Genomic DNA, 24,134 nt, shown 5'->3' with positions numbered 1-24,134 from the left:
ATAAAATATTTGGAACAAAAAAATTCATGGAAGAAGTAAAATTTGACCCAAGTTTAACCAGCCTTCTGTAGGTAAAGAGCATACTGATCATATATATATTAATTGTTGAAGATTATCTTAACAGTAATATCATTATTTTAAATATAAATTATGAAAATTCATATCTATAGGTGATTAGTATGTGAATAACGTGTGTATAGATTTACATAAATTTACACGTATGTACATACATAATATTTACATATAGCTTGTATATGCTTATATATGCATCTGAGCAAATGTTGAGCTCATCATTAAGCATGCATCATTAAGCACATCCATGGGCCTAACCTTATCAAACAAGTAAGTATGAGACAATATGAACATGATGTCATGACAATGACATCAGAAATTACTTGTGTTTACACAAGTATTAATAGAATGGCTCAAGGACCCTGTAAAGTGAACCCCATAAATTGGATGCAGCCCAAACCATCCTTGTAACCTTGCCCATAATTTGCTACTAGTGAGAAAAACTTGAGGGTCCAAATTACGTTGATTACCAAAGAGGAGTGAAAGTGTCAAAGTGGCTTTAATAGAAATGAGACCTGGATCTTTGAAGTATCATTTATGACACTTTCTGAGGGAGAAAGCAGAAATTGATGGGAGGCACTCAAATCAAATCCCAAATATAGGAGAAAAAAGAAAAAAATCAGTCAAGGGGCAGCATGTAGCCTTGTGTTGTACAAACTACTCTTTTTGGGAGGGTTCCCAAGCAAAATACAGTCATTATGAGAAAGTAGTAATGCTCAGCCAACCTAGCAGTGCCAGATCTAATTCCCTATTCATTTCCCCTGATAAAAGGAAAAAACAACAACAAAACCCCAAAGATTTTAAAATAACTCTTTACCATTGTATTTTCAGTGTTTCAGCTATTGATTCCTGCATCCTTTTGTGGACCCTATTCTTATTATACGAGTCTACTAAGAATCAGTGAGGCAGAGGAATGTTTATGTCTCTGCTGTGAGAGGCCCTTGCACACTATCCCACGATCAGTCAGTACACCTTGTGCGTTATCCCTCACATATGGCCCACAAGGGAAATGAGAGCCCATTCTGTGGTTTCCTTTTTAATAAGTGGTACAAAGTAAAGAGGGATAGAAGAACAGCCAGCTGTGCTCTGATCTGGTGGGAAGCCTATGCTCACAGCGGTCCAAATTGTCAGCTGTCTGAAATATTTTAGTACCAATCAGGCAATCTCTTTATAGGAAAGTCTTAAGAAAGTGAAAGATTCCAAAGGGCAGGAAAAATCACCTATGCAACAAGACACAAAAAAGAAACTGCTTGTAGGGCAGTGGAAAACATCGTTTGTAGGGCATGGAAGACTCAGTAACATCTCCAGCTTTTATACTATATAGGAGAGAAGAATTATGAGCTTTTTTTTACCTAGGTTTATAGAGAGAAAAGGTTTTACAAACTTGAAACCCAAGGGAGTTTACCAATGAAGAATGCAAAACATGGCCAGAAAAACGGGCAGCAGAACCACACAGCAATGGTGCAGGCCAGTTTTTTAAAGCATTCTTAGTAAGCTCCAGAAGCAGTGACATTTCCACACACGTCTTCTTGAAGATGATGCAGCTCTTGCTCTAGCGGGATGTCACAGCTTTGCTCAGTCTCAGCAATACCATGCAGGTCTGCAGCCCAGATCCCCACCTGGGATAGCTCCATGCAGCTATGCCCAAGTCATCAGTTTACCCTGTCCTCCTTTCACCCAGTGTTTGGATTGCTGGTTTTTGATTTATGACTGTATGTTTTTACTTGGCTGTTTTCCCCCCAGTGTGGAGTCTCTGCTGACTATGTGAGCTGGCTGCTACAAACCTGGACTGCAGCTAGGAGGAGGGCTGGACATATAATTCCCTGCTGTTTTTTTCTTAGTCTTTCACAAGATGTCTCAGATGAAACAGGAAAGAAACTGGAAACCTCAAATGCCACAGTGTGGTTCAGATTATGTTATCTATTCACTGTGAAAACCCTGCTTCTGCATGGGCTCATAATCACAAGTGAGCCAGTGTTCATACATGTATTATTAATGCAACTGTGGATTTAAGTACTATCGATAGTGTGGGGGGACGCAGTAATAGGGGTGACTTTCATGCAAATGGTGTGAAAAGCACAGCTTCTTAGACATATAAACCAATCAGAAAATACCACTGCACATATTTCATCATTACAAACACTAATATTCATCATCTCTGTCATTATGCAACAGGCCTTTAGTAGTAGACCCAATGGCACAAATAAGGTGGAACTAATGCCTGTTGTATACAAAATGCAGCTTCAAGTACAGGTAGCCTAGGCTAGACTCCTACTCACATTGCTCTGAAAGTAACAGTCTGGAATGAAAGCTCTTGAAAAAAACCCTGAAATCAATGCTTTTCAACTCGCTGGGAGTTGCTTAAAATGCATGTGTTAGTTCTGGTCTAAAAGATTTAGGGAGTTGCTTCTGATGGGAAAAATAGCGTACAGAAAACCCAAAATGCCTTAATTCTTTCATGTAGACAACTGTCAAGGTTCAGGCATGAGAGCAAGTTTTATTGCTTTGATCTTCAGTTCAGTAAGGGCAGAAATGCCATTCAGCTGCCATCTGAATTGCTAAACTTTGGTTTGATTTCCAAGTCATCCCTAAATCCAGTCCAAATTGTCCTCTGGATTTTATCACTCTCACTGAACAAATCATTTAGAAGTCTACTGTTGATAGGTTTCCAACACTCTCCTATTCAAAGCATTTGACTTCAGTGCATCCCAGGACAGGAATGGCGTAGAACCTGACCTTGAGAGGATTCAAAGGCATGCATTTCTTTTTTTTTTATTAATGAGAGATTATTGCTGCCAGCATTTCTGAGGTTGCATTCAGAGCAATCTATGTTGATAGCCCACTTAAAAATACAAAACACGTAGTTCCAAAACATCCACTGTTGCCCTACAAAGTCATTTGTTGTTTTACGTATTTTATGCATAGATGATAGTACATTTACTTGGTTACATTTTTTACGTAACCAGCTCCCTTCTGTAAAGAATAAGCTTTCAGGCATTCAAAGATTCTGTTTTCAAGAGGGTCAGGAGCCTTTCTGGTGTTCTAAATTTTCAGTAAATGAGATATTTGGTAAAGTAAGATCTCTGCTTTGTTTCTATACTTGTTGACAGCCTTGTGTCACAAGCTTTGCAAGAGATCTACCCCCACCATCAGATGATAAACTGATTCCTCAAGGACTTAGTGCCTCACTAGGGAATGCTTGGAACTGGCCTTCTCTTCCTTTTGGAGTTTCTATCACAAGCTTTTGTCTGTGTTTGGTTTGTCATTTCTGACTGCTTTCCTATGTGATATGTATCAACAGACATAGCAGGAAAGTTATTTACAGCCAACAAATTGTCTTCAGCTTTATGATTCCAGTTGTATAAAGTATATGTACTCTGACTTACACGTTTAGGAATGTTTTAATTGTAGGTAAAATACTTCCGAAGACCACAGTAGTTCTGAATGGGTTTGCTATAGCATGTTAAGAGTGAGGGTGAACATGTGAATTCTTCTTCACATTCCCACAAGACCGACAGCTGAAATGAGGAGGGGTGTATTTAAACACCACCGTACAGAACTGTTGGTATGTGTGGGAGTGTGCATGCCTCCGTGTGTGTGTGTGTGTTCGTATAAGTTTCTACATTTCGACTCACGCTATTCCTTGTCCTATTGGTAATTTTCATTCTGAGATATTACTGCAGTAGTGCCTCAGCATTAATGAAGGCTGTCAAACGTCCCCTTCTAGGCGCAAGAAAAGACGTCACTCTCCTGGTTTCGTATAACATCCATTAGTAGTATCTCTGCAGTAATATTTTACTAGGTGGCAATATTTCCTACCCTTGGCAATACCAAGAACTCTGCATCCTTTATGCCACCTTAGCTGCTAGTTATATCCTGCTTGCCAGACAAGTTAATTTAGCTCTCTTATTCCCATTATTTTTCTTCTTACCTGCTTTTAATTCTTTTGCTGTTTCAAAGACTGTTATCTTCCTTCTTTCTTAAATGATGGCTGCACCAGTGATTCATGTGCACGTGGCTTGCTGGTTTGACTGCAGGGTTTGGTTAGCTTGACTACTACATACATATAACCTAGTCAACCCGAGGACTGAGTACATTTGAAGGACAGATTTCATTATACATTCCTTCCATCCCATTATCTTATCACTTTATCTTTGGGGTTTTTTTGCAGAACTTAACAATTTTTAGAGAGAACTTAATGATGGGATGAACTATGTCAGACAGATGGCTTCAAATTACAATTATTAGAAATCCAGCTTAACAATCTGCACTTTAATAATTCATCACTGAAGAGCCCTTATTTTAAGCTTCTCTTAGAACTGCTATTTCTCTGACGTGCACGTAACTTGGGAGAGGACTGACAAATTCAGTGATTTTTTACCTAATGTTTTCCCCTCTTATTGAGGCACAGGGCTGTCTGTCTATCCAGTGTCTCACAGCTGCAGAAATCTTTATATGGCACTGATCAAGATGCCTGAAATAGTTGAATTAGAGTAATTCAAACAGTTCCTAAGAACAGCAGATATTACTCGCAGTGCACACATGCCTGCGCACACATCTTTTCTTTTTCATAAAACTACTTAGTTTGTATTGCAAAGAAACAGAAGTGTTTGTCTTCAGAGGTTATAAAATTCATTGGGAACAGAGTGGAGTCAATAGATATAATTTACACCTGCCAAGGACCTGGCTTCATCTTGGGTATCTTGGCTGAGTTTGAAAACTGCATGTTTTCTAGAAAGATCAAAACCAATAGAAAGGCTTCAGCAGTGGGAAGCCACTGGAGACCACAGAAACCCAAGCTTGTCTCTCCACTTCCACACAGCTGTGTTGCTCAGGTGGTAGAGCCCAGCCTGTGACTGCACCCTTCAAATGCTGCTGTGGGATTGCTGGGATTGCAGTTGCTGCTCTCCCACAGCACCAGTCACACCTTTGCTCTGCTGTCTGCCAATGGTCCTCCGGTTGTTTGTGAGTATGTGTGTATATACCCGCAGTAATATATAATAAGCAATAATACCCACATGCATATATATCTGTACCAGTAGTCTTGTCTTCCAGCTTGGCCTCTAAGTAGGCAGAAGCAGTGGAAATGGATGGAGTTTAGGTTAATTAACAGTGAGTCACTAGTAATTGTACAGGCTTTAGAGACTGCTTGAAGATGAGCTTCTGGTTCATGAGTACCACTTACTGAATGCTTTTTAGCCATTTGTCTTTCTTACTGAATCTTAGTAAATGAAGTAATTCTGGTTTTGAAAAGAACAGATGTGATCCATCTTAGGGAAATTATCAAGATCCCAAGAAAGCTGAAAATTACTGGGAGTGCCTGGGAGTGTGTGCTTGCCCATGGATGCTCTGCAGTTCCCAATACCCAGACAGTGAAGGAATAAACACAGGAACTCTCTTCTTACTATAGTAAATTGAAAGGAGGGGTCTTGTCCTGTGCTTTGGAGATTAGCAACCCCCAAAAGGGACCGACAAGCCAGAATCTAATGCAGGGGCAGGCAGAAATGCAAAATGGTTAAATGGTTTGGTCACCCTTTATTTTTCATAGCTTTTACATTAGTATTGTTAGGTACGCCCTTTCCACAGAGCTCCCTTTGCTCCTTTATGCATGTTTACTTTTAAGGTGCAGTTTCCTGACTTTCCAAAATGCATAATTAGTTTCTAAAAGAGGAAACAGAACCCTGTTTGTTTATCACAGGGGCTAGAACAAGCTCCCAGAGTCATTCTTGGATAAATAAATACAGAAGCTAAGTGCAGTTAGGAAGGGAAAAAGACTGAGTATTTATCTTCTTACCTGAGAGGCTGATCATTGTCAAACTTCTGTGCTTTCTTGCACAGCTCTGCAGGCATACATTTGTACAGAAGAACAGTCATATAGCTCCCTTACAGCTACTTTAATGTGTACTACCAATAATATACGTCATGATGTTTCCATCCCTTGGAAAACCTGCAAGCAAGGGTAAATTTAACTGTGAGACTCCAAGATTTTCATTTCACACCAGGTTAATGACACAGGAAGTGAGCTGGAGAGCTCAAGGACTCAGTGAGACAAGTGTTCCCAGCATCCCCAATGAAATCTATGGCATCGCCCCTTTCTCCTTAGGGTACTTTTTATGTAATAGGCAAGTATTTGCTTACACATTTAATGGTGTTTACAGTGGGGTTTTCTTTTGATTCACCTGAACAAATGTGTCAGGATACCTGTATATAGATCAGTCTACTTGTAAACTCTTCATGCTAGTCTCCATTTGCAAAAAAAAGTAGTCAGTGCTAGGCTAGTCAACTGAACTGTCTTAGACATCTTCCTCAATATGAGATGAATCATACTCTACAAATAACAATTCCACTGAGTTTAAAACTCAATTTTTAAAACTCCTGTCATTAGAAAATATATATATAAAACCATAAATAATTGGGAACTTTTAGAATTGTAGAATATCTCAAGTTGGAAGAGATCCATAAGGATCATCGAGTCAAACTGTTTATCTTAAACTAAACCTTATGACTAAGAGCAGTGTCCAGATGCTCCTTGAATTCGGACAGGCTTGGTGCCATGACCACCTATGTGGGGAGCCTGTTCCAGTGACCAGCCACCCTCTCAGGGAAGAACCTCATGTCCCATCTGAACTTCCCATTCCCTCATGTACTGTCCTGGCCACTGGAGAGAGGAGATCAGCATTTCCCCATCCACTGCCCCCCTTGAGGAAGCTGTAGACTGCAGTGAGGCCACCCCTCAGCGTTCTCTTCTCCGAGCTGAACAAGCCAAGTGGCCTCAGCTGCTCCTCAGAATTCCTGCCCTTGAAGCCTTTCACCATCTCTGTCACCCTTCTCTGGATACACTTTAATAGTTTGATGTCCTTCTTATACTGAGGCACCCAAAACTGCACAGGGTACTTGTGGTGGGGATGCACCAGTGCAGTGTAGAGTGGGACTGTCACCTCCCTTGGCTGCCTGTCTATGCTGCTCTTGATGCACGGTTGGCTCTTTTGGGAGCCAGTCTTTTCATGCTTCCTTTTTCTTGCTTTCATATTTTGTCCTTGTTGATGGTAAAAGGTAGACATAAAAGGGGAGAGAATGTTAAAATCTTCTGAGCTATACTTAAAGATTACTTGCCACTCTTAGTTTTTAAGGTTTCTGTATTACCATTTACTTTTTATTCTTCCAATTTATTTGGAAGAGCTGAGGTAGGAAGGGACCTCTGAAGGTTGTCTTGTGCAACATCCTTGCTCGAGCAGGGTCATCTAGAATAGGTTGCCCTGGACCATATCCAGTCCAAGATGGAAACTCTGAAAACACTCTGACAATTGCCTGTTCACTGCATACCAGGGAGGAGACCCTGGCTCTGTCTTCATTACTGGCCCCGTCAGGCATGGGTAAGATCCCTCCTAGTCTTCTCCAGGTTGGACAGTCCCAGCTCTCTCAGCCTCTCCTCATGACAGGTGCTCCAGTCCCTTGATAGTGGCCCAGTTTTTGCTGGGAAGTCGAGGGCCAGCTTTGGCCATCAGCGGCTCTCCTCACATGCCTGCAGTGTAAACTCTTGTCAGTGTTGGAAATGTGATGCCAGACAGCTTTGTACATGTGAGCACCCCTTCGGAGTCACTTAGAGAACAGACAAAGCAATACTGGCTTGTTCAAGTACTAGCTGATTTCAGAATGGTTACATGCATAATGACATCTTTAAATGAAGTGACATACTTTAATGCTGCCACTTTAGTCACTTTTATTTGTCTCAGAAGCTGCTGTGAAGCTGAAGGGAGGGTAAATACTCCTCCATTAAATACTACATTTCTTCCTTGATTGGAAGCTTGAAGGCACCATTTTTCCTCACAAACTAGAGCTAGTCTCTGCACTGGTTCACAGTAGTCTGCCTCAGAGCAGGAGATAAAAGAAGCTGAGCAAGAGTTCAGCACTGTGGTGGCTTTCCCTATACAATACCAAGCTTCCCTATAAATTAGTGTCATAAGGTGACTCAGCTTCTGCTCCACACCAGGATCTCTTTGTAGCGTTGAAGTCAGAGGTGAGACTGTCTTTCAGGTTAGCACAGTGAGCAAAGAAAGCATGGTCACATCAGTCCTAGGTCCTAGCTGAAGAGCTAGGTCCACAACCTCACTAGCCCATGAAGTTGAGGCTGTGTCTGGGCTGACAGGATTTCAGGGTAAGCGTTTGTGATCTTGTTGCACACACAAAGTTACCAAGACTGCAGCTGAACTGTTCTGCCAGTTTGGGAAAGATTTCCTATTTTCAGTTACATAGATTGCAGTTAATGAGGCACTGTGATGAAAACATCATAACTGACAGTAATGATTACAGACCGAGTGCTTTTCCTAAAATAGGTGCGCTAAAGTCAAGAGCTAGCAAGTGTTTGCAATCTCAAGCATCTAACTCGCTGACAAAGAGCAAAGCAGTTGCTCTTTCTAGTGCAGTAGTTTCTAGTGGCTTTCCTTTTGTCTGAATTCCAACCCATAGTCCCCAAAAAGCTTAACTTGGAAAACTTTCTAACCCTGCACTGATTCATTCAAGGCATTGACTGTATGGTCAAAAAGCAACGGTGAAGTGATTAATTAGAATGTGTTTAGTTCATTGATTTGTTATTCTGTGATGTGCTGGCTTCTGAAGCTAATGAAGGAAACTGGCCTTGTAACTCCTTATGTCAGAAAAGAAAATGTGGAAAAGATACTTTGGTTTCAAAGGGGTTTCTTGCTAATCAAGATGTCCAGAAAAAGTCCATGTTTTTTGCACTATAGCCTAACCATTTACACATCAAGTCCTTCATCTTAAAACTTGTTGACATTTTAAAACAGTAATTATATTGAGTTATTTTTTTTAATACCTGAACCCTTAGGATACCCTTGAGTTTAAATTTGAATTTTGACGATGAAGATTAAAAGAAAAGTCAGTTTTCAAATAAAAGTCTCTAGCATCTGATTAGCGTGTCATTCTGGGCATTAGGAAGATTCCTGTATCATTGAGGAAGATGTCTTCCCTTGGGGAGAGGACACTGGTTTCTGGGGAGCCTACACCTGTGTGATACCATATTTGACAGGAAGGCTCAAACATGCAATTCAGCTAGCATGAAATGACACTGAGAAGCAAATGACTGAACACTGAGATGGGGTTAGCTAGTGGGAAAAGTCAGGTCTCAGGCCAGACAGAAGAGAAAAGCCAGAGAGGTAACACAAAGCTGTAGAACTACAAGGAAAGGAGAGATGCTGAAAAACCACTTGGTGCCTCCCAAAGAGACAGTTATGTCCTGCATTACCACCTGGCTTGCCATTGGCACAGGATTCTGTTTGAGAGAAAAACACTTTGCTTCTAGGCTTCAGACTGTAAGTCAAATAAAGATAAGTGTAAAATACATATTATTCCACAGCAACATAATCAGGAACATAACTGTCTGACACTGCCACTGAACCAGGTTCCTGAGGTATGAAATACTAGAATAGAAACAGGCTTGATGGGGGACACACAGCTAAACAGAAGAAACCACGCAGATGGAAATGCAGCTCCCATGGTGGAGGCTGGCATCCTGTCAATCTACTGCAGGTATGCTTGCTCAATCAAACTGTAAGACTGAAACAGAGTTCACAGGATTTTCTAGCACACAGCCATCCCCTTAGTTGAGTCGGCAGTATCAGAAGTGCCAGGGGGAGGCACAAAGATTTTGGCTGCAAGCAATTTAAGGAATAGCATCAACAGGAAGCCTGCCCTTAATAAGGGTAGGAATGGGTTTACATGCTAAGCAGTTGCCTTGCCATATTCTTTTCACACAGCATAAAGAAGGTTGACTTTTAGATTTATAAATGCCTATTTCTTTTGTCATTTCAATTGTCTGCGGTGTCAATGGTAACTAAAACTGGGGAATGCATTGGGGTATTAACTTCTAAAACCTTTTTGTCAGTCGCAGTTGTACTTTTTGAGTAAGGCTGCTTGCTTTTCAGTCATTCGGGGTGCACCTGTGCTCTCCTACTTTGAAAATGATTTACAACAAAATAAGGGAAGTTGCCTAAAATGCACGCATTAATTCCTATACTCTGTTATTTATCTTTAAATGCAGACATTAAAGGGAAAAAGCTTTGTACAATCTGCTAAAGTCATAGTTGTGTGGCTTTTTTAACCTGCCACGGCAGGATACTTGTGTGCCCACAAAGTTGTTCACTTCTACTGGTGGCATTAAGTGCAGATATTACTGTTCCCCCTAACTGCAAATTTTGGATGCAAACTTATATGTGAAGTCAGGCCACATCTTGAGGTATGTGACAGCTCAGTGGCAGTGTCAGGTGCAAGGAGAGATGTTCTAACAGCACTTTCCTTAGTCTGCTCAAAACCCAATTACACACTCAGAATGCTGGACTGAAAACATGCTTTAAAACACATACAGGTGTTTTCATAAAATAAGGTGAGTTAGCTAAAAGCCGCAGTAAATGTCTCCCGTTCCGTTAGCCAGCCACACTCCTCACAGTCTCTCATTCAGTTCAGAGACCTTGTTGCTGTTTTCACCCTGGTTTGCACATTAGCAGCAGTCTGCTTATTTGCATAGTTTCCCTACTCTTTCATTGTGCATTTCTGTGGGCTCTTAATGCATTATGACTGGCATTTTTCCCACACTTCCTCTTGTCTGTCTTACACCTTGAGTGATGAAAGGGTGAGAGATACATGAAAGTTGTCAGAGCATCAGTAAATTGGGATCTGTAATAGCAAGGTGGTTAAATATTCAACATAAGCAGTTGCTGCAGCACCTGAAAAGCCTGAGCAATACCAGCATAAGTCAATTGTTTCATCACTCCTCAAGATTGCTTTCAGGTGTGCAAAATATCTTTGTGATTTAGTTAGAGTGCAGGGCACTTCTACTCACCTGTTAGCACATGGGGCCAAAGATTGGTAAAGTCTTGACTGGGCTCTTAGCAGAATTCTAAGCACTGTTTGTATTTGTTTGTATTTTAGGGCCAAACTTTTGCCTGTTGCTACAGCAGAAAGGAACAAAGACAACAACAAGGTAAGAAATGGGACTTGGGGAGGTAAGTGAACAGGGTGAGAATGGGCATGCTTTTAGCTACTTCCCCTTACGTACCAGCAGGTAGTGAACCAAGCAGATTTGGCACAGTTGAGCTCTCTACCTTTCTGCCTCCTCCCAGGGCAGGGTGGAGCCCTGGGAAAGACTGATTCTCTGGGGCTGCTTCTTGCTGCTGCACTCTCTTGGCAAAGCCATGGTCAAATCGTCTTTCTTGCAGCAGGTTCATGAGTCTTTCTTGTTGTGTCCACTGGGTACAAAAAAATATATAGTCTTTTAACAATTTTTCATACACTTGAAGAATGGTAATACTGATTTTTCTCATATTTCCCTTTCCCTGACCTTTTATCCTTTAATCTGTATTCAGCCTTCTAGAATCATAGAATGGATTGGGGTTGGAAGGGACCTTCAAATGTCATTTAATTCCAGCCCTCCTGCAATGAATAGAGACATCTTCAACTAGATCAGGTTGCTCGGAGCCACATCCAGCCTGGCCTTGAATGACTCTAGGGATGGTGCAGCCACCACCTCTCTGAGCAACTTGTGCCAGTATTTCACCATTGTAAAGAATTTCTTCCTCACGTCCAGCCTGAATCTCCCCTCTTTTACTTTAAAACCATCACCCCTCGTCCTATTACAACAGCCCTATCTTTCTTACAGCCCCCCTTTCAGAGCTGAAAGGTTACAGTAAGGTTTCCCTGGAGTCTTGACTTCTCCTTCATTTAGCCTTTCTGTGTGATTGTTGGTTTTCAAGCCTTTAATCTTTCTCACTCATCTGTAGACTTTCTCAAATCAGTCCACACCTTTCTTGAAGTACAATGTCAAAAAACGTGATGCAGTGTCCCAGTTAGTATCTTGCCATTGAACGTCAGAGTTGTTATTTGGCATGTCTTATTTATATCCCATCCAAGTATCACTGGCGGAAATAATTTCATCTGACTTTGTGCTCTAGCTGTGTACACCTGACCTGAGTGTCCTTAAATTCTTTTTAAGTGCATGTCCTGATTTTAGGGTGTGACTGAGTATTTTACCTATATCCTTTAGGGGAGTTGAACTGCACCTCAGAAGGGCCTGTTTATATTGGTTCATCATAAAGAGATCATAGGCTGATCGGGTAAAATGTAGGCACTCACCTACAATGCACGTGACCACTTTTGGTCAGATAAATAGCATCCTTCATCTACCAGCTGTTTTGTACTTCTGGGTGCTGGAGAACATAGGACTGGAAACAATTACTTGGATCATTGAGTTCTGTACCCTGCAGTCATGGACTACCAGGCTATATGTATTTCTAATTCAGAAGCAACTTCACACGCTGTGGTATGCTGCAAGTCACAGAACTCTTCCAAATACTCATTCAGTGCTTAGTAAAAGACTCAGCTATCATGTGCCTGAGGAAAAGAAAAAGGATGATGCACCCTGTGTTTTTGGGAGAGCACATTGATGAAACTACCCTGAATGTTCCTTAAGAAGCAGATCAGGCCAACCACTACACGAGAGGGTCAGTGTTTGCTACCAAACTGACAAGCAGTTGAAATTCTTTGCCAACCTCAAATCTTGTAGTTGTTTTAGTCTCTCATATGGATGAACACCACACAAATAAATCAGGGTGAGGTAGTCCCTGCACCCTGAGACTAAAAATTAGACCAGCACATCAAAAATCCCCACTCTTCCTGGTCTGTTACTACATTTGTCCCCTCCTGAAACCCTGCACCACACACACAGGCACATTCATAACAGGTAAGTACAGCCCTTCTGTGTGGTTGTCCTTTGTGTTATCTACTGTCATTATAACAGAGGAATGTAAAGCCTGGAGACTGCAGGTTATTTGGAGTAGCTCAGTCAATAAAGAGGTGCAGTCCTGTGTTTATTCAGTTTTTTAGGTCAAAAAAAGTTCTTTTAGGGTTTTTTCTCTGAACACATCAAAGAATTCCTTATACTTTTTGCAGTATAAGAAATGAATACTTTATTGCCTGCAGTGAATTACAGGTTAATACTAAATACAAAATGCTAACGAAGGAGCAATGTATTAGCATTTTTAGATGAAAATATGACATTTTATATACCCTTAAGTAAAAATATGTTTGCTCCCTGGAGCTACCCTGACCAATTTAATTTCCCACATCAGTACACATCATGAAGTCAAACTTCCCTACTCTTTCGGTCTATGCATAACATTCAGACTACCAGATCCATTTTTCTTCTTACACATTTTCAGTATATTGCTTTCTTTAGACCTCTTTTTAATGGATATCCACATAGTTGTGATTACTGGTCTCACTCAATTTGGTTTCTGTATTTCACCAAAACAGAACCATACACCCAGTTCTGCAGTGGTAGGAGAAGGTGAAAGCTATAATGGTAGAGGCTACACAAAAGTGGTGGGGAGGTGCAACCTTTAGGTAAAGCTGAATGGATTCCCATTCTTCAGGACCCAAAGCCAACAAAGCCCAATAGCAGGTAAAGTTTTGGGTTGAGTTAAAAATACCAAACCATTGCTAATCCGGGGATATCCAAGCCACGCTGCTTGTAGCCAACGAGGGAACCGAACTTAGAGGTGTGACAGCTAAACACTGACTGCAGAAAAGTGGCTTTCCCACCTTTAAGTGAAGATCAGATCACTTAGTTTAGGATAACAGGTCCCAGGGTTTGAAACTTTGTGCATGTCACTTGTAAGAATAATCTAAGCTTGGTTCAGCTGAACCTGCAGGGCTTTGGCTTTATATATCTAGGGATGTCAGAATGCCTTGTCCACACCTTGCCTCAACACTATTTAGAAAGCAGTATGGGGTGTGGTTTTCACCCACATTATGAACTCGGACAGCGTCTCTCCTCCCAAAAATAAAACTTTACATCAGGTTTACCTGATCTTTCTGTTGAGCATAATTATTAGAAAGCAGAAGTTGTAAACGGGCCAAAAATATTTGTCTGTCAGAAATGCTGATGAGATCGTCATCGTCATAAAGCACTTCTCAAATTGCCACACAATTAAAGGTAATTTCACATTGCTGCTACAATGAATACCTGAGGAAAACTGGAAATGGTACGCTCAGAGTCCTTAACAGCATGTGCCAGGCTTTCAATGTAATTTGGCCCAAGTATATTTTTCACTAACACTTACAAGTTCACTCTTACGAAAATTTGGCTTGGCTTTCTATCTTAACACATTCTTTTATTCCTAAGCCATACATTACTAAGTAACTTTTGTGACTACAAGCATTAAAATCTCCATTCTAGAAAACAGATAGGAGACATTTAAAACAGTGACATGTTTCCACTTCAAATACAGAGAGAAAAACAGGAATAAATCAATCAATCAGAGGTGTATGGTGGTGGGGGAGAGCATCAGAGCAAGAAAATCTTTGAGAGATGAGGCATACAAAACTGGCCAGCTGCCCAGCTTCCTGATGCTCTCTTAGGTTCTTGCTGAGACTTACTTGAATTCCAAATGGTTTTCTAAGCTGGTGAATAGCAGGTGCTTGCTAACCAGCTCGTAATGAGTAGAGAGGTCCAACTCCATGGAGTCATTTCTCCCTGCTTTTGGCTGCCTTTTGTACTTGCGGAGACAAAGCAATGGACCTGGAAATTGGAAATTTTAATTGAAAGCACACATGCACAAGGCAATTTTGTAGCCCTCTCAACATAGAGAGTTATAAAAGAAAGCAGGATGTTATTAATTTTGTATGCTTTAGGACATATTGTGATCTATTTTGGGATATGTATATTAGATCCGAAAGCAGACTGCATGTAAAAAGTATTAAAATCAAACCTTCCCCACTATTTTACTTACCTGTACAGCTTCTTGTTACGTGCACTTCATTAACACAGTAAATGGAAATGCTTAAGGCAGAAAGCTGAGACAACACTGCAGGATCTTTTTTCTATTCAGTCTCTTCCTAAGGTTTGTTCACAGGACATGAGAAATTAAAGAAATCAAATGATACTTTTTTCTTGCACTTCCCAAACCATATCTTAGATTCATGGGTTTAGCATGTGTTTAAGGACTTTGTAACTTTGTCTTTGTACTGCCAGCTCTGAAAGGTGAGCAGTGCAGAAAATGCGTAGTCTACTGCAGAATTGCCACATACACCCTAAAGTGAGAACATTAACAATGCAACAGAAAGACCAGTGACCCTGAGTGCTCTGTCTGGCAGAGGGGGAGAAAGGTCCGATAACAGCACAAAGGCTGTGCTTAAACTGTAAAACCTGCAAGCATTCTCAGCTCCACAGCTAAGTCAGTGTCCTGACTCTGGAGATCTGCTTCTTCTCCTCCATTAGGGTTTCCATGGGAATGAAATCTAGCATGTGTGCTAGAACCAGCCCACAGCTGACTGGTTCCCCTGTCTGGGACATCAGAAGACCACCTGATCCCCTTAGCAGAGCCACGATTGTCTTATCCACTGCTAGTCAAACATGAAAGAGAAACTAAATAATGCCAACCACTTCGGTAAAACCTTTGTTATTTTATGTTCTGCAAATGGAAAAGAGATGTAATATTGTGCCATTTTAAGTGAACATATCATATACAAATAAACTTAAGTAAATTTATAATGGATGTAAGAGTAACAACACAGCTAATCAAAAGGAACCCTTAGTTACTAAAAGGTTCAGACTGACTCTCATCTGGTGCAATTCAGTGTTATTCCATTGATTCAGGGAGGCTGTGTTGATTTACTGCAGTCGACAATCTCATCCAACATTAACAAATTCCAATTTAAATGAATTTTTATAGAGATTGCAGTATCTCAAGTGTTTGGAGTTGGTTGGTTGTTTTTTTTTTCCAGGGGTGAACTGATTGCATAGCCTATTGAGCAGGGGATTTATGTATTCTCATTACTGAGGAGTTATCTGCAATACTTTATTGACGCATTTGTGTTGGATGATCCATAATTACCATTGGCTAAAAACGACTGAAAAACTGCCATGAAAAAGTCAATGAAAACATTCATGGAAAAGTAGTTCTGTATTTTGCCAAACTCTAAATGTGATATAAAGGCCATTCCCTTCAGGCAGATGAGGAGATAACCTATTTTGATAGCTCTTATCATGAGTTTAAAGCCATGGGAAAATTCGATACTGTATTTGAGGCACCAAGCGGGCAGAGTGAGAAGAGGTCTTCCTTTGTTCCACCAAGTGCAGAAATGTCATTAGCACAGGAAGGAATTGGTTATGTGGCAAATTGTGTTTTGTTACCTGTCAAGAAGCTTCCATTTGGAAACTCTGGCACTTTGTATATGTTTTGTACTCTCTTCTCAAAAGAAAGTACTGGTGCTGAAGTGAGATAAATAGGCACCCCCTGCTTGGGAATAGGGTGGTGGAAACAAGTGTTTTGATGATGATTTTCAGTTTTACAGTCTAGTCTGTCTCCAGTTCACTTCTTCAGAGTGACCCCAAATCTCAGACAGTTTCTTCACCATCAAATACCAAGATCTACTTACTCAGGCTTTTGAGTGAAAAGACCATGATGAGACTCCAGGAATGGAGCATTTACCATTTCTTTGGGCAACCTGTTCCAGTGCTTCACCATCCTCACAGTAAAGAACTTCTTCCTTATATCTAACCTGAACTTCTGTCTAAGTTTAAACCCATTCCCCCTTGTCCTATTGCTACAAAATACTACGCAGTCCACTCATTCCCCTTATTGCTTGTTGGCCAGTTATTTGCACATGCCATGGGAGAGCATGTTTTGAAGGGGGAACTGGATGAACAGGGGCAGAGTGACCTTGTGAGTGATTTCTAGATCTTTCCCTGCCGCCTGCAGGCCATTAGGAAAAAAACATGGAAAGACAGTTGCCTGTCAGCCAGAATGACTGTATCTTTTCTTAAGCTTGTGGATACATCAATTCTGTATGTGTGTCAGCTGTCTGTAACTCTGTCATCTGGCTGTCCATCACCAGCAGCTTTTTTCCTTCTCCTAGTTTCATTATCCCTTAAACGGTTCTTCATCAGTCAACCATTCTTTCATATTAAAACCCAGGAATGGAAACATTGCTTACATCTCCCCTATCCCCTATTCAGTTTCTCTTTCATATTTGGCTAAATAGTTAATTTAAACTATTTCTGGTATGGGAAGTGGTTATGAAGATGCAGTTTGCATGTTGGTGTTGGCTTTTGGTTTTCGTTTTTGGTTTGGTTTGTTTTTTTGCTTCTGGGCATGAGACAGTGCAGATTCAGTAAATACTTCTGTGTGTACTGAGGATGATTCCAGTGCTTTAGGTTCATTAGTCTCACAGTGTGAACTGTAATAAAAATGAATTTGACTCAATTAGATGCAATTGTAGCAACTGGAGTTAAAAATTGTGTACACATACATGTTTATAAAAAGAGGGATTGTTTTAAAAGCATGTTTGGGTAAATGGTAGAGAGTAATGTGCATGGCTGGAGGACATGTCAGTGACTGTAATTCTTAGTTTACAGAAAAGAAAATGTCAAATGTCACATCACTCACTATAGACCAAATAATTGATGGTCCACCTTTACGTACCATGACCCAAGCAAGGTTTATACTTTATGTGTAGGCGCGAAGGTAACACAATCATCTCAGAAATGAGCATTCAGCCATTTTCAATGTATGCACATGGTACACTGAATTGGTGCCAAAAGTGTTGTATAATTGACTAAATCCGTCCTCTTTACACATGATGGCTAATGGTGATGTAATGGTCTCGACACCACTAGGCACCTTGGCATGTGCTGTGCAGCTGTGCCACGCTGCATTTTGAATTGAAAGGCAAGAAGGAGCTACACACTGCACCACAGGGAAACCAGACCAAATTACCCTGTCAGGTTTGCATAATGGAGATCCCCTTTACCCCCAGTCTTTTCAGTCACACCTACTCCTTGCCTAAAACAGCCCTTTCACATCTTTTTCCCCTCCTTTTTCCCCACGTGATTTCCTTACTGCAATGGAAGGAATGCATTAGCCTTGAAGCACCCCGCAGAGTGTAAGGTCCCACGGCCAGGCCCAGAGTCCCATATTCTTTGCTAGCTTTTATTTGCACCAGAGTGCACCACTGTGTAGCGCCCACAAAACACCACGTGTGACATTGTAGGGTCAAATCTGATTAGGAATCCGTATTACTAATAAAACATTGCAGATCTGCTGGCTAGTGTTGCTTAGGGAACTTCTCTAAGCCACCATGCAGTCTGTTCTCAGCTTCACTGACATCTTTTCGTCATTCTCCCCTTTCCTACTTAATTATGTTGGTGTGAGATTATAAAAGGTATTTCACTGAGATTTTGTAAGTAGATTTTGGTTATCTATTCTCTGCATCCCCTTCTAGTCACTGATGTTTCAAGTACAACAGAAACATTTCACAGTACAATGCAGCCAAATTTCCCATAAACTCTCCATGTGAAGGACATTTTGGATGGCAAGATAGCCTTTTGCTATTTTGCAGTCTCTTTGTGTATTTCTGCTGCTTAGTGGCTTCCTTAAAAACATACTAAACTTCTGCTAGCAACTAACTTCAGTACAGGAAAAAATGGTTGGTACCTTCTGTGAGAACCTGATAATGCTGTTGATTGAGTCACTGACTGCAAGCAAAGGTGGAACAGTTCTTTTCTGGTTGTTCCTAAAAGGGAAGAGTAAAAAGCAACCATATATAGTGAAAAGACAATCCACTCAGGGAAACTGAGCACATAAACATGTAAAATACTGGAGAAGGCTTTTGTCACCTAACAGTTCATTGAGCAACTGCCATTCCCTGGAACAGAAAGGTACGTGGGGTACTGTATCTCCCTCAAACAGAAGACTGGTGCATATGATGAAAATGGTGAGAGGGCTTTAGGAGCACCTCTCCTACAAAGACAGTCTGAGAGCTGAAGCTGCCAAGCCTGGAGAAGAGAAGGCTCAGGGGACACCTTATAACAGTCTTCTAACACCTAAAGAGGGGGATACAATAAAGCTGAAAAGGGTTGGTTTTTTTTTTACAGGGGCATGTAGTGTCAGGAAAGGGTAGAATGGCTTTAAAATGAAAGAGGGTAGATTTAGATTGGATATAAGGAAGAAGTTCTGTACTGTGAGGGTGGTGACGCACTGGAACAGGCTGCCCAGAGAAGTTGTGGCTGCCCCATCCCTGGAAATGTTTAAGGACAGATTGGATGGGGCTTTGAATGAGCTGGTAGTGTAGAAGGTGTCCCTGCCCATGGCAGAGGGGCTGGAACTGGATGATCTTTACGGTCCCTTCCAACCCTAACTATTGTGTGCTTCTATGATTCTGTGTTACTTGATGTGAATATTACATGGGGACAAATCGTGTTCAGTTCACATTTAACTCGATGGAGGTCATGTGTTGGAACTTGAAATTTTGAGAGTTTTTTCAGGATTTAGAAAGTTTATAAATGGCTAATTGCAAGCATGTCCCATCATGACATTTCAGTTTGAAGATGGTAAATGTGTCTAAGAACCAGAATATTGGTTTGCTTTTAAAGAAGCTCCCTTCCCATGGTAAAGCCACTTCTTTCGCTAGGCAGAACAGAATAGACCAGTAAAATTAAAGTGCCACGCATGCTTTAAGTTACTCATGTTTGAGACATAGAAGACAAAGCAGTATTAGATTTAGGCTTTCTGAGTGACCTGGAGTACAAGATGAAAGTCATTTCGATGATAAACAGTGCAGTTACTCAACACTTGATATCACCAGTAATCATTTTAAAAATCACTCTGCTTCTCTGTGCAGTTTTCCAAGTAAGAGTATTTGCCTCTTCCCATAACTCAAATTCCTCTGGGAGATGCTGTCTCTACAAAAGGCAGTGATTAGTAACACTGTTAAAACAGGCCTGAAGTTCTGGAGGAGGGAGCAGCTAAGAAAAATGAGATTGTGTGAAATGGGGGTCCTTCACACAGCCAGCCAGGGGCTAAACCAAGTGTTAAATGTGGAAAAATGTACAATATGTCTTAATTTTATGTTCTGAGGCTTGTCAATACCTGAACTAAAAAAAAACCCCAGAATATTAGCATGTGGCATCCATCACTCTGTAGAAAATATTTAGCTTTCTCTGAATTTCAAAAGGTTAGCCTCTTAACTCTGTTTATAGATGGAAATGGGTGGAAGTCTGTTGTGCTTGGTTGTAGGCACAGCAGGCAGCTTGCACAGCCAGCCATGCAGGGTTATAAATGACAAAGCTGTAGGATAACTGAGTGTTACTGCAGATCATACCCATAAATCATCTAATTCCTTCAGTCATCTTTCCATCAGGTGAAGGAAAACCACTTTCAGGAGCTTTGTTTGCATCACATCCATACGAGGCTTTACTAGGAAGCTATAAACTGTACTAGTATATAGGTGATGGTGCTCTGAACTGCCAGTAGGTAGTTGGATGGGTTTGACTGGTACACAAAAATGAGCCCATAGCTGAGCAACACCTCATCCATATGACAGTCCACAGCCTTTGATTCCTAGCATGATATTTGAAAGCATACTCCTTATTTCTTCTTTTTAACAAACAGGTTACTTTGTTTGTTTCTCTCCTACCCCCTTTCTGGCTTTTTTGCTAGCTCAGTGATTTTGTAATGTATTTTCGAGTGAGAAAGCATAGATTCATAAATAAGGGCCAGAAATGAATTAGATAGAAATAATATGACAGCTCTTAATATGCTTTACATTGAGAGAAACCTTTAAGAGGACAGATACAGACAGAAAGACAATGAGAAGACACCCATGCCTCCCCTGGAAAGCCAGACAAGAAAGCTGTTTATAGAGCGAGGCTGTGAGACTCTCCAGCAAGACTGAAGCATAAAGCAGCCCCAGACAAACAGGAGTGAAGCAATAACTTCCCACTGTCCTCCAATAACTACAAACCTGTTCAGAGATCACCTGAAGAAAAGTATTGCCTGCTCAGTGCACGGAAAACGATGACAGGAATACGCGCTGCTGTGCTTGATACTGGGTCCTGTAATGGTGATCACTTAGAGGCAGGTTTTCAGGTTAACCTTATCTTTTCCCCTCAGTTTGCTCACCTTTAGCTAATTAATTTTTCACACATCTTCATTCACCTTATTTCAATCTTTCTCAGTTCAGGCAGTTGGCAAGATGGAGATCTTCCATACAGTAATTCAGATGGACTTCTTGGCGCCTGGGAGAGCCATGAGAGAACAGTTACAAATATGTTTAAATTGCATTTTTGTAAGTTGTTATTTAATAGTAGATGCTTTTTACTTAATGAACTGTGTCTGAAGAAGGAAGGGGGTGCTTTGCATCTATACACATGCAACACAACAAGGTCCTAATTTGCCAAGGGCTAAAACACATACAGTGAGTACTGAGATCTCTTGGGTTTGCTGCAGCAACAAGCTATGAAGCATCTTGGCCTTGTGTCTGTTTTGGCTGTGGTAGTCATCTACTGAGTAGGACTGGACAAAATAAAATCCCTGTGCCTGCTGTAGTCAGTTGTCATGGTTTAACCAATGTCAGTGTATAATGAACAGAAGATAAACAAAAGTGACTTCATGTTAGCTTCTGGTAAAACCACTCTTATCTATTTAATGATGAAATTGAAGCTTTGCAATTCAGCTCTCTTCTCATGATTCCTTAGTTGCAGAAACAATATGATCTCGTTATGGGACTCTCCTATCTTGTTTCAGGAATGTTGAGCCACATTAATGCAAGGTGTGTCTCCATTTAATGCTGGGCTTTCACCAAGGATAAATTTCACCAGCAGCATTTTGGGGAAACTGGAGGCACCTATCTTATTGCAGAAATCCCACATCTGCACAAAAACAAGTAAAACAATTGAAAGCTATAGATTTTTTTATCCTTTTCAGGCTTAAGTGGCAGAACAGAGAGACACTTCTTACATTTATTTTGTTAGGATGTCTTGCCTGGCTTCTCCTAGGGACTGAACAAAGACCCGATGTGCATCTTGTCTTTTGAATGATTGGCAGACCGTGAGGTTAGACAAGTCTATTTAGAGACAGTCATAACCCCAGAATAAGCGATCTTGGAAAATACATTGACTTTGTAGTGATATGTACCTCCCTTTCCCCTGAGTACCCTTCTATTCCAGTGATTGCTGACAGAAAAAAGAACCATCTAGATAAAAAGGTTCAGAATAGAACTCTGGAAATTCTGATGAAGCATGAAAGTATTGTGCTTCAAGATTCTGGACTGAGGAGAGTACACTCTGTGCACAGTGAAATGTTTGGAGGAAAAAAGGAACAAAAGAAGGCAAACCCTGGTATTAAAGCTATAAGAACTATTTACTGTGCATCAAGTTAACTGTATTCTAATAACCACAGTGAACTCATTTGCAATGGCATATATAAACCCAAATGTTAACCAGGAAAGATGTGGGAGGAGGGAAGTGGCAATGTGCGAGTACAACCACAAATTACATCATCAGTCACAGTGGTGAAGGTGACAGGCAGGGAACAGTCAAAAACGAGCAAGGAGAACAGTGCAGCATGCTTAATACTCCTTATACCAGTACTGCTGCCAGGGCAGGTTTTGACAGTGCCAGGGACAGGAAAGTTGAGAGGAAAAAAAGTAGTGGGTAGAAAGATCTTGCTCATATGGATGAATTCTTTCCGGGCCAACCTTTTGCTTGAAAGCAGTGGGGAGAGGAAAACCACTTAGAATGGGTCCAGCTCAGTCAGAAGCATGTAAAATGTAATGAAAATTTTCCAGAATTAATATTTCATTCCCTTAATTAGTTTTAGGGGAATACAAACCTTGTGCTTATAATTTGCATTGGCCTGTGCACCTCTTGCTGCTAACAGAAACAAGCATCCCAGTGTGGAAGTTCTTCCTCACTGATTTCACTCTGAGCCAGAAGCATTTTGTACTGATGTCTGAATTTATCCAAACTTCTGAAACCCAGAGCTCTGTTACCCAAATTCCTTGTCAGCCTATAGTATGGTGGATCAATGTACCATAGTTGCAGTTTGTGTATGTACAAATACCTGCATTCAGGAACTCCACATATAATTTTTCTTTGGCTTGGTCCTTTGGTTGGGTCTGTGTGGGTCTACTCATTATTTTAATTGGAAAAGTGGTAATTCTACTTATTCCTCAAAGACTGTTCAATTACTGAAGAGGTCTGCATAATACATCCTTAAATTTCCTAATATATACAAAACCAAATATAAGTTTTGTTAAATACTGAATTTTAGGTGACATCCATGAGAACTTACTAAGGGGTTTTGCTGGGTATTTCTGCGTAACTGATTTAGCTGGAGTAGAAAAGCAGAACACAGATGTCAGTTTTGAGTGTTCTGTAATACCAGATGACATATTAAGAAATACTTAACAATATTCCATGATTCAGTGACAATATTAGACATGTACCAGTGGGAATTGTATATGTTTTGAATTCTCTTACTTATGCCTGAGAAGAAAATGGACGAAAAACAGTGGCCAAAGCAATCAGCTGTACCCAGTGCTCCACTGATACTGAAAATGCATCAGATCTAGAAAATGTCTGCCTTTTACTATATTATAAAGGGAAATGATAAAGCCAAATTTAAGAAGACATTTAAATGACCAATGTCTGTTGCAAGCCTGCAGCTTCATATCTTACCATTCAGTTAGGTCATCAGTATTTATTCTGCCATCTAGGTTCTTCAGTCAGCACTACAATGACTCTCCAATAGCAAACTGCCACAATCTGTGGATGCAATCCACAGGGTTTGCTTCAAATAGAAAGGAGAAGGTGGTGTTATCAATGGATTAAAAAGCCCAGCTGACAGTCATTTGACTCATTAGCTGCAGGGAATTTTCACTGAATACTGAGAATTTATGTTCTTGGGGCAGAGCTAAAATTGCAATGCAGCCACCTGTGAACAAATACAACCAAGCCTCCTTTCCCAGCGTTCCATCCCTACACAAAAAGATGGGGGATGTGCAAGAAAAGGGTAAGCTAAGTTTCTGAACGCTGTTGAGAAGGATTTGAGAACCTCAGGAAAACAGTGTTTAAATACCTGGAGGAATGATAAGGCAGAGAATACTTGTTGACGTGTCATAATTTCTCTTGTTTAATTCCTCATTACTCTAACAAAGGAGATCCATTTTGATATAAAAACTAATACATACTACCACGAAGTAGAGAAGAAGAA

The 24,134-nt window shown here is 40.7% G+C and overlaps 2 long non-coding RNA genes across 3 annotated transcripts in view; one reads left to right on the top strand and one right to left on the bottom strand.

Moving 5' to 3' along the window:
- Window positions 1-22,888, top strand: part of LOC134166399 (uncharacterized) — a 290,152-nt gene extending 267,264 nt beyond the window's left edge. Inside the window, exons 9-11 of one of the 2 annotated variants that reach the window (XR_009965854.1) lie at window positions 9,443-9,615; window positions 11,014-11,065; window positions 21,666-22,888. This is a non-coding gene — a long non-coding RNA (uncharacterized LOC134166399). Of the gene's footprint in view, window positions 1-1,815; window positions 3,440-9,442; window positions 9,616-11,013; window positions 11,066-21,665 lie in introns of those variants that run through there. The other variant, XR_009965856.1, reaches the window with a different exon arrangement.
- LOC134166400 (uncharacterized) lies at window positions 5,631-10,667 on the bottom strand. Its single transcript, XR_009965858.1, has 3 exons — window positions 10,293-10,667; window positions 5,867-6,019; window positions 5,631-5,733 (listed from the first exon to the last, which is right to left on the bottom strand). It is a non-coding gene; the product is annotated as an uncharacterized LOC134166400 (long non-coding RNA).
- Window positions 22,889-24,134: the final 1,246 nt, after the last annotated feature.

The sequence above is a fragment of the Pezoporus occidentalis genome, unplaced genomic scaffold (assembly GCF_034315485.1).
Source record: "Pezoporus occidentalis ecotype Australia unplaced genomic scaffold, CSIRO_AGI_Poc_V1 ctg26, whole genome shotgun sequence".
NCBI classification, from domain to species: Eukaryota; Metazoa; Chordata; class Aves; order Psittaciformes; family Psittacidae; genus Pezoporus; species Pezoporus occidentalis.
The sequence above is the reverse complement of the archived record's forward strand: the minus strand, read 5'-3'. Positions and strand labels throughout refer to the sequence as shown.